General features: G+C 39.2%; 1 long non-coding RNA gene across 2 annotated transcripts; it reads right to left on the reverse strand.

Annotated features, from left to right (window-relative positions):
* Positions 1-206: 206 nt before the first annotated feature.
* On the reverse strand, positions 207-8,194 carry LOC123364763. 2 transcript variants are annotated; one of them, XR_006577269.1, is made up of 3 exons: positions 7,981-8,194; positions 3,626-3,775; positions 207-1,172 (listed from the first exon to the last, which is right to left on the reverse strand). It is a non-coding gene; the product is annotated as an uncharacterized LOC123364763 (long non-coding RNA). The 2 variants fall into 2 exon arrangements; XR_006577268.1 differs by lacking the exon at positions 7,981-8,194 and adding an exon at positions 6,083-6,233.
* Between the last annotated feature and the right edge of the window lie 273 nt (positions 8,195-8,467).

The following is an 8,467-nucleotide window of genomic DNA, read 5'->3' on the forward strand; positions in this document are numbered from 1 at the left end:
AAAGTAAAAACTTAAATGCAGTTAGAGGTTGTATTACTGATTTATTAACTGTTAACTGTAGTCTGCCCTTAGGGATTGAGAGAAAAAAATTATTAAAATGTTTAATCATGATGACTCTTTGTAGTTATCAGTAGGTGGTGACCTCTCTGGCTGGACAAAAGATCCAGTTCTCAATCTCGTATCTGGCCCAGGTGTTTCCAACTTGAGAGAAGTCATTTGCTGAAGGCATCAGACAATTTTTTATTCAGTTTGGATGAAAGGCCCACTGACTCCTTTGGAAAAGTGGTTATGGACTTCTTTTTAGCATATGTGCAATGTGCCTCATGGGGCAAGTGACAAGTATTCATCACCAAATTTGGTCTTCTGGTTGGATCATTAGCTTCCCCAAGCCAGGACGGGAACTGATGGGGAGTAAGATGTGAATGCTCATCCGTGACCCCTATTATGGACTAAATCAGTATGGACTAAATAAGCTAATGTGGTCCAGAGTACAAGCTGCACTTTATATCTGACTTTTTCCATAATCCATTGAAGATACAGGGCATTTCTTTTGTATTTTTAAGTGATTATAATTATCATGAGTCTTACTTCCAGCTTTCACAGTCTATAAATCTCCACACGTCAACCTCTTGGAATATCTCAACTCTGGAATTTTGACAAGTTTAAGCAACTGATAACCAAATTCAACCTGCGTTCAGTTGGAGCTCCCTGTTTTGAAGTTATTCTGTTTGGTAGGGTGTAACCTCTTTGCCTGACATTGCATAATTCTGCAATTCCTCTAATACAGAAAGAGAATTGTGGAATTTTCTGGTCTTTTTGTAAGACATCTCTACTCATTCACTAATGGTTTTATAGTCTAAGTAACTGCATTGCAATATAAAGGCATTTGAGTAATCTGTTTGCCCATTGGCTAAGCGTGGTTCAACACCAGCCGGATGTCATAGCTGAATAAATGATTAACTTTGGTTTCAGTTTCTATTTGTTCCCTTTCTTCATAGATGACGCTGAATCACTTCTCCGTGTACTTCTGATCTCCGTGAATATTTACATCTTAATGAAGCAGATGACAAATCTTTAAAGCTATTAAGTTCCCTGTGACATGTTTTGGCTAAGTTTACTTTGAAGATGTGCACTTCACATTGACTTTTCAATAGATAAATGTTTTACCCAACCTGAAATATAAAACAAATATACTGTCCACAACCAACATTCATTACTGTGTTCGTTATCTGTTAATCAAAGCTATTTCAAATATGGAAAGATATATATGTTATGAGATAAGGTCTCTTAGTCTCTTAGCTTCTACTTAAAACTAACTAATTTTAATTTTAAAATGCTTTAAAATTTTTAATACTTAAGTCTCAATGTTTTAAATCCATCTAACACTACAATACAATCATACATTGCTTAGTAATATTTAATTATTTCCATTCACCAACTGTATATGTTTTAAAAATAACATTAAATTATTAGCCCATATCTCTTAACAAGAGATTATGTGGGTAACTAAAATAAGACAAAAAGGAAGTTTAATGATAACCTTGCAGTTTAGCCAGTTATTTCTTGCTTTATCAATGAATTTATGGGTCAGATTGCGGCTACCTCTGTTTAAATAGCCCAAGTGGCACAGAAAGCACAAGGATCCTTTACTTCCCCATTGTGCTCTGTGGAGAGGCAGCATTGCCATAAATTTTCCCAAAAATGCCAGGAAAGGGAGGTGTTAGATGGGCTGCTACAAAAGGGAGAGCATGCTGCATTCTTTCATGGGAGAATACAGGAAAGAGAATTACCATGGCCTTTCCTCAAGAGGAATTCTGGATAATGAGGTACCATTCATATTTGGACTCCCACTCCTGCAGGGCCCATCTACATACCCCTGCAGTGTAAGCTGTGGATTTAAGAACATCTACTGTATTCTCTATTCCGAACTGGTCAAAATATATGAATTTCCACATCATTTTTTGTCAAAACCAGCTGTAATCCTGCATTTTTGGCACCACAGAAGACTTGACGCTTGTGTGGAGTTTACAATGATCCTACAGATACAATGGTGATTCATACTATTAGTAAATAAAATGAACACCTCATCTCCGCTGTGATCTAGCTAAATCCCATTTTTAGAGTTAGCAAATGCAAAGGACTATTCCCCTTTATGATAGAAAAATCTAAGGATTTTATATTGCCACCCATCACTGTAGCATGAGAGGACCTTCCATGTAATTGTAAATGAGGAATCATCAATCAAGAGAGTGTTTTTCTAGTGGGGTCATAAGAAAATAAAAACTGTCATACTGGGTCAGACCAAAGGTCCATCTAGTCCAGTATCCTGTTTTCCAACAGTGGTTAATGCCAGGTGCCCCAGAGGGAATGAACAGAACAGGTAATCATCAAGTGATCCAGGGTCCTGCAGAGCTCAGGTTTTGGCTCTATGCTATTTAACATATTTTATTAATGACCTGGAGGAAATCATAACCAATACAGTTTGCAGATAAAACAAAAATAGGGAGAGTGGTAAACAATGAAGAGGACAGGTCGCTGACACAGAGCAATCCGGATCATTTGGTAGGTGGGCATTAGCAAATAATATCCATTTTAATATAGCTCAATGGATATGTATATATCTAGGAACAAAAAATGTAGGCCATACTGACACAGTGGAGAGGCTCAATCCTGGGAAGCAGTGACTCTGAAAAAGATTTGGGTGTCATGGAGGATAATCAGTTGAACATGAATTCCCAATGCAATGCTATGGCCAAAAGAACTAATTCATCCTTGGGTGCATAACCAGGAGAATCTCAAGTAGGAGTAAAAAGGTTATTTTTCCTCTATATTTGGCACTGGGTGCAACTACTGCTGGAATACTATGTCCAGTTCTAGTGTTCACAATTCAAGAAGGATGTATATAAATTGAAGAGGATTCACAGACGAGCAATGAAAATGATTAAAGGATTCATAAACATGCCTTACAGAATAGAGTTGATAGGCTCAATCTGTTTAGCTTAATAAAGAGACGGTTAAAGGGGGACTCAGTTACAGTTTGTAAGTAACTGCATAAGGAACAAATATTTGATAATAGGTTCTTCAATCTAACAGAGAAAGGTATAACACGGTCCAAAGGATGGAAGTTGAAGCTAGACAAATTCAGACTGTAAATAAGGTGTACATTTTTAACAGTGAGGTTAATTAACCATTGGAACAATTTACCAAGGATTGTGGTGGATTCTCAATCACTGATAATTTTAAAATTAAGATTGGATATTTTTTCTAAGAGATATACCCTAGGAATTATTTTGGGCACATTCTTTGGTCCTATGTTATATAGGAAGTCAGACTAGATGTTAACAATGGCCCTTTATGGCCTTGGAATCGCTGAATCTATATAAAATCAATAGCTGTCATAGACCAGAATGTCGACGGTCAGACCCAGTCGTCATAACAGTGGTGGTTAGGTCAGGAGTCAGCAGCCAGTAACTGGGGATCAGAGCCAAAGCCAGAGTCAGAAGTCAAGCCAATGGTCAGAGCCAGAGTCAATAGCCATGGTGTAAGGTTTATTTATTGTCTATGCAGGGTTTGTCCCATTTATTTGCACATGCGTCGTGAGTCAAGATCTATCACGGTTACTTACCTACAAGACCATCTCCTATATCCAGATCCATGTTCCTCCTGTGTCCCACCAGAGCACAGTTGAAGATCCGTATTTGACTGGTAGCTGTGGCAGATCTGAGACACATCTAGTTGTCTGTTCATCTCCATCAGTGCACCAGAAATCATCCATCTACAAGTAAAGTTCTGTCAGTAAGCTCACAGTTTGTTAAGGGTTTATAGTGGGTCCTTGGCTTCACTGCTTGTGGGAACAAACCTACAAGATGTTTTACTGTTTTCCTGTCATACTGTTAAATTTATCTTGTCTCTTCCCAATAAATCTCTTTTTGGTTTGTACCTTAACATTGAGTTCGTATGTAGAGATACTATTCCTGAGTCCAGAACACAGCATTTCATTCAGTTTAATTTCCCTTGATAACAAGGGGTGGGGCATACAAGCAGAGATCTGGAACAAAGGAGGAACCAGAAACAGGACAAGAAGGCAGGACTCAAGAATCAGGTGAGAAGGCAGGGTCCAATGCAACAGCCAGATACAGATTTATCTAGTTGCTCAGCAACTTCCTGTGCCTCCTTCTGGTTAAATAGTGAGTCTGAGCCCATCGGAGGAACCGGCCATCTCCTGCAGTTTGGAGTTTCATGGGCAGGGCTATGGTGAGCTAGAGTCCACCAGCCCATGCTTCTTGTGGATATCAGTGAGCTGTCAGGTTATGGCTGCAATGTAAGGACTGCCTGGGGACCTGTGTTTGAGACCAGTGCTCTCTTGCAATAGCAGCATCCCAAATATACTTCATGCTTCTGAATCCCAAGGAAACTCATAGGAATTTTAGGCTCAGCAGATTTTCTTCCCAGAAATCTCCAGGAAGTGAGAGAGCAATTCATCACCATTTCTCTTTCCCATTGTACAAGAAAAAAATTTAGCATCTGGATTCAGCATTCTCAGATTTTCAATTCTAGCCTCATTGTCAAGATCATCCATTTTACACAGATATTTTCTCCTAAGCAATGAATTAAATATTTAGCTATATCCAACATGGAAAGTTGGAGCTATTTAGTCTTCAACATTTTGTAATATCTGGGGAAAGGATGTCATTTGTTTATGGCAAACTTGCAGGAAGTCTATTATTTTTAGGAAGTAAATGCCTGATACAAACCACACTGAAGTCAAGGGAAAGATCCCAGTTGGCTCTGGATTAGGTCCTAAATCCATTCCCTTCATTAGAGCTTGTTTTAAACCCAGCTGCCTTTCCCATAGCCTGGAGTGCTTAAAATGGAGGCAGCTCTAACTGAAATCTTTTTTTTCCCATTATGGTCTGTTTGAATTTGAAAAATGAAGAATAAAGACATTTTTGTGGCAGTTGAGTTTTATTTCCCAGTATTTGGCTAACCAGAAGCATTGAAATTCCCCTCCATTTCCGTCACCGGCCTCAGGAACCCTGAAGAGAAAATAGCAACAAAGAGACAGAGGGTACATCTACGTCCCAATGTATGCTTCCATAATCTGAATTTAGGCCCTGATCCTGGTAATTGATATATGTGAGTGGACCGTTTCATCCACAGAGAGTTCAATTCACTTTTATGGGACTCCAGCTAGGTGTAAGATCCAACTACACAGATCAGATTGCAGGACTGGGGCATTAAAACATGTATTCATTAAGAATTAAAATATCAATCCTTCACACATTTACATGACAAGATATATGGATTTTCAAAGTTTTTCAATTGCCGGTATTCTTTTCATATCAAAGTGACACAAATTCATAAAAGGTGTGAACTGGCAGAAAGATATTATTTAAAGCTTTAGAATTGCATACCATTGTTAAGCTTGACCCAAATTGATAGACATAATTGGCTGAAGAAGAAGAAAAGAGACTATATTTGTACTGATTTGCCATACTAAAAGATAGACAGAATCTCTACTCAGCACTACGTAGAAAAGTAAACTATAACCTATAATGGCAGCCTAATTTCTGTCTTTTCACTTGACTATCATTCCTTGGAAAAAATTTAATGTAAAAGGTTTATTCATCCCCTTTTTTCGCTTAAAAACTAGAGATACCAGCTATCCTACAATATCCTTGGTTATACCCACTCATCATTGACCATCACCTGTACTTTACTGCTCATTTCATCATCCCTATTGCAAACAGAAAGTCAATCAGTACTGGAGCATTTCTAAAAATCATGTTACCAATTATACTAGGAACTATTAATGGGAAATAACCTAATGCCAGTCATTGTAACTCATCTAGGGTGAAATTCAGGCACTGTCAAAGTCAATGGGAATTTTACGAATGATTTCAATAGGGCCAAGATTAGTACACTTTCTTCATTCCAGCTTCAAATATTTAGGGTATTTTTTGGTGAACAGTAATTTGAATTAGCTATAGCTGTGCTGATGAGAGCTACCTTAAAGCCTCAAATCAGAATATTTTGACATTTCATTCCCTGTAAATCAGACTTTATGTTATTAGCCTCTTACCAGCTAGCCAGCACCCAGGAGTCCCAGGTGTTCTGATTTTTCCAATGGTGTTCTCTTGAGAAGCTGTCAAAATGAATCTTTTTCAATAGATGAAGAGATGAATTTTCCTCTCAATGGAATATTTAATTATACTGCGGTGTTTTTCCTTTAAAAAATACTATGAAGAAAATGGTATTTGATAAAGAAACATGGTACAGTAACTTCTTACTTAATGTTGTAGTTTTGTTCCTGAAAAATGTGACTTTAAGCGAAATGATGTTAAGTGAATCCCATTTCCCCATAAGAATTAATGTAAATGAGGGGTAAGGTTCCAGGGAAATTTGTTTCACCAGACAAACTATATATATATATACACACACACACACACACACAGTATAAGTTGTAAACAAACAATTTAATACTGGTACACAGTGTTGATGATTGTGAAGCTTGGTTGAGGTGGAGAAGTCAGAGGGTGGGATATTTCCCTTACTGCTAAATGATGAATTAGCAATTGGCTGAGCCCTCAAGGGTTAACTCTCTCTCTCAACACAAGGCAGCAGGAACAGAGGGAGATATGCGCATTTCCCTTAAGTGCACTGCCTTCTTAATTAGATCAGCTTGCTGAGAGGCAACTGCTGCAAGCTCCCTCTCTCTTGAGTCCTGGTGTGTCCCCCCCCCCCGCTCTATGGAAGATGGGGTAAGTGGGATGCAGGAGCAGGGAGAAGGGGGACACCCTGACATTAGCCCCCCTCTTTCCGTCCCTTCCCCCTGCACAGCAAGCAGGAGTCTCGGGGAGCAGCTCCAAGGCAGAGGTCAGGAGCAGCACCTGGAGTTGGGGGAGGGACAGCTGAACTGCAGGCAGCTGCTGCATAGGGAATTTAGGGGAGCAGAGAGCTGATAGGGGGAGCTGATAGGGGGGCTGCTGGTCCACCCCGGTTCCAAACCCCCACCAGCTAGCTGCAACAGGCTGCTCTTCCTGCAAACAGTAGACAAAGCAGGCAGCTGCCAAATGACATTAGAAGGGAGCATTGCACAACTTTAAACAAGCATGTTCCCTAATTGATCAGCAAGGTAACAACGAAACAACGTTAACCGGGACGACTTTAAGTGAGGAGTTACTGTATTACGTTTATGTATATTTTATATTATGTTATTACACAGAGTAAAAAAGAGTGTGGCATTGTTTTAATTAAAATTTGCATCTGTTGTCATTTGGGATTATTTTGGGATAAATCAGGAGTGGTTTTGGCTCAAGATACATTTTGTAGATTTCTCTCTCACATAGATGTGTGTATGAGTGAGAGAGAGAGAGAGAGAGAGAGCATGCACGCGCGAATATGAAGGCTACAAAGTTATCTTGCTCCCAGAAGCAAAATATCCACCCTCCCACATACACACACACTAGTGCAGATGGTGACAAATTGCTGTAATGTGCTTCCTGAGGCTAATTCATCCAAGAAGGCACACAGATTTATGCTGCACCAGCTGAAACCCAGCATCACAGAGTATACCACATAATTCAATCCATGGGCCACATAAGCATGAATAACTGTTTTGAGGCCCAGATCAGAGACACATGGCCATATGTCTTATCATATGCAAAAGAAAAAAGGCATTCTTGGTCACTTATGCCATTTTAGCTTCCTGTAGTATATGAGAATACCGAAGCTACCCCAAACTGCAAACCTGCTGTACAAATGAAGGGTGGGAACATTTTTAAGACCCTTCCCTTAACATACCAGCATCACCTCATTCTTGCCTGGATTAAGATCTCACCATCTCTATCTCATCCAAGTTCAGGTTCCTGCAAAGCAGTGGGAAAACAAAAACCTCACACCATCTGGATCTGATGAAAACAAGACTGAGCTGTATGTAGTTTGCATACTGATCACTGGAATAGATACAGGTTCACATACCATATATTTGGTTGAATAAAAGCCATTAATTTGCTTTGCTGTTGCTTACAGTTTTTTTCAGTTTACAGGTTAAGGACATAGCAACAATTAGTAAGATCACTAGATTCAAGAGACTGCTCATTCAGCAAGGATTTAACAACTGCTTGCTTGAGGACTATCTAGCATGACTAGTAAAATAATGTAGAGTTATTGGAAGACCTTAGTCTAGCAACCCCACTTCTTTCTACTAGCCAAGTATTGTAAGATTCCAATTCCCATGTCACAAGGTTCCCCAGAAATCTAGAACCTCAATTTGTGACACTGCTTTAAATTCAGCCAGTCCAGACCAAATCCAGTCAGGTTTGTCCATGTAGCACAATAAATAGAAAACTTCTTCTAATCAGAATAGCCCAATATTTTTTCCAAGTGGAAACAGTAAAAATGTACCAAGCTGTCAGCCACCAGGAACAGTTCTGCTGGCAGGATTTCACAGACACATTGTTGTGCT

The sequence above is a fragment of the Mauremys mutica genome, chromosome 2 (assembly GCF_020497125.1).
Source record: "Mauremys mutica isolate MM-2020 ecotype Southern chromosome 2, ASM2049712v1, whole genome shotgun sequence".
Taxonomy (NCBI): domain Eukaryota; kingdom Metazoa; phylum Chordata; order Testudines; family Geoemydidae; genus Mauremys; species Mauremys mutica.